A 2275-nucleotide genomic window follows, 5' to 3' on the forward strand; every position below is an offset into this window, starting at 1 on the left:
AGCACCCACACACACCCAGCAGGAGTCCCACAGGCTGTGACCTGAAACCTTCACATCTACTCTAAGAAGCCACCCCCAGCTGGAGGGCTGTTGCAGGGAGGGAGGAGGCTGGGGGAGGGGAAGGGGAGAAGGCAGAGACCCCAGGCCATGTAATCAGCAGCAAGGTGATTGCGTGATGTGTCTTTTCACAGTTGAGTTAGATGTGCCCCACTGGTTATGACGGGAATCGATTTAAATACACTTTCTTGATCCCAGAAGTTCATATGTGGACAGTGGTTGTTACACTTGACAGGATGATTTGTTATGGCACAACTTATATATTTCAAATGGACAAAAAAATTAGTATCACATTTACAGTATCTTAAGATAAACTGCATTTGAATGGGAGTTTCCTTTCCAGTACTTTGAGGTCTACAAGACGTATCTAGAAAATTTACTACTGTGGAAAATGAAGACTGTTTAAATCAAATGGGGGGTAAGGGAGGGCTGGTGGTTTTTCTTTTTGATTCACTGCTGTAACGCTGTCCTTCAGGCGGCTGAGGGAGTTTCATATTATCTTTAGACATCATTAGGCGCTGAAGCACTTGCAGGGCAACTGATGCTATATGAGTTCTGCCATACTGCTAGCACTGATTTGGCTCTTGGGTCCACCACTCCATTAGAACTATTAACTCCATTCATATTAATTTTTGTTACAAGTCTTACAAAGGGGGGTGCTTCTGGGTATTTAGCTCCACATTCTATTTTAAGGCTGTATACTTGGTTTTCATAAATTGTTCTTGGGGGCTCAATGATCATCCCTGTCCATCTTGTAAGTGTCATGTCTTCATCATCTTCTAGACCCCAGATAATTGTACCATCTCCTACTCCTTTCTGGCCTTCCTTGAGCTCTTCCAACAGTTGGAAATTGCGAGGGACTTTTAGTCGCGAGCCTGCTGTGGCTGCCACCTTGTGTTGCTGTCGCTCCTTCACTATCTTTTTTTTTAATTTTAGGAATTCTAATAGACATGTAGTGATATCTCAGAGTGGTTTTAATTTGCATTTCCCTAATGGCTAATGATGTCAAACATCTTTCTTATGCTTCTTTGTCATCTGAATATTATCTTTGGTTAAGTGTCTGTTTATGTTTTATCCCAGTTTCTAATTGGATTTTTCCTTTGTTGTTTCCATTGAGTTTTAAGAGTTCTTCATATGTTCTGGATACTACTACTTTGTCATATTCTTCTTTAGAAATATTTTCTCCAACTCTTAAGCTTGTATTTCATCTTCTTCACAGGGTCTTTTGCAGAGCAAAAGTTTATATTTTTAGTGAGGTCCAATTAATCATTTTTCCCTTTTATGGATTATGCTTTGGGTATCAAGTTTAACAACTGTTCACCTAGACCTGATCCCAAAGATTTTCTCCTAGTATTTCTTTTCTCATAAAGGTTTTATAGTTTTAAGTTTTACATTTAAATGCATGAACATTTTGAATTTTTTTTTTTTGGTATAAGGTGTGAGATTTAGATCAGAGTTTATTACACCTGTTGAGGTGTAGCATGAGGTCCAGGTGGGGGTTATGTTCAGTTTCCCACTGGACCCGACCAGTATCACCCTTACAAAAGAGGAACAGAGCACTTACACCTCACTGAAGACAGTTGAGGTGGAAGTTCAGCCAGCCCTTCCCTCTGCTGACATCTTCCCAGCAAATGTGTGACACTGACTTTCACTGCCTTGTTGATGCTGAGTGAATGTGGAAGCTCAGCTCCCTGCTGGACCCCACTGGCACTACATGAGGAGAGGGAAATAGAGTGTCTGCCGGCTCCACCTCTCATCACCTCATCTACCTCATTGCTGGTGGTGGGGGGAGTTGAGAATCTGCTCCCCGTTGTGTTCCACAGACACAGGGAAAGGGCTATGAAGCCTAGTGGGGACTAGCTCTGCCTCATACCACCTCATTTAGTCTTATTTCTTCCAGGAAGATCTGGAGAGTCTGTTCACTGCTGGAGCCCACTGACACCATCCTGGGGGGGAGGGAGAATGGTAATAACGCCTGCTTCTGGCCGGTGGGGGAATGGAAGATCAGATCTCCACTCAGCTTCGCCAGTACTCTTCCTGTAGGGGAATTGGTGCACAGCCTGCCTATGCTGGGCAGAGGACAGATGACTAGCACCCCCCTCAGCTCTGCCAACTCCACTGGGCAGGGGAATCAGAGGGCTGCCACCTCTCTGTGGTGCAGGGGGGAGTGGCAGAGTGAAAGATCTGCTTGTGTTTGGCTTCAGTGGAACTTTGGGGA

The 2275-nt window shown here is 44.2% G+C and overlaps 1 pseudogene; it reads right to left on the reverse strand.

Moving 5' to 3' along the window:
* Positions 1 to 464: 464 nt before the first annotated feature.
* Positions 465 to 2002, reverse strand: LOC113615965 (ubiquitin-conjugating enzyme E2 variant 1 pseudogene; annotated as a pseudogene).
* Positions 2003 to 2275: the final 273 nt, after the last annotated feature.

The sequence above is a fragment of the Aethalodelphis obliquidens genome, unplaced genomic scaffold (genome assembly GCF_003676395.1).
Source record: "Aethalodelphis obliquidens isolate GAN/ISIS:26980383/991018 unplaced genomic scaffold, ASM367639v1 scaffold127, whole genome shotgun sequence".
In the NCBI taxonomy this organism is placed as follows: Eukaryota; Metazoa; Chordata; class Mammalia; order Artiodactyla; family Delphinidae; genus Aethalodelphis; species Aethalodelphis obliquidens.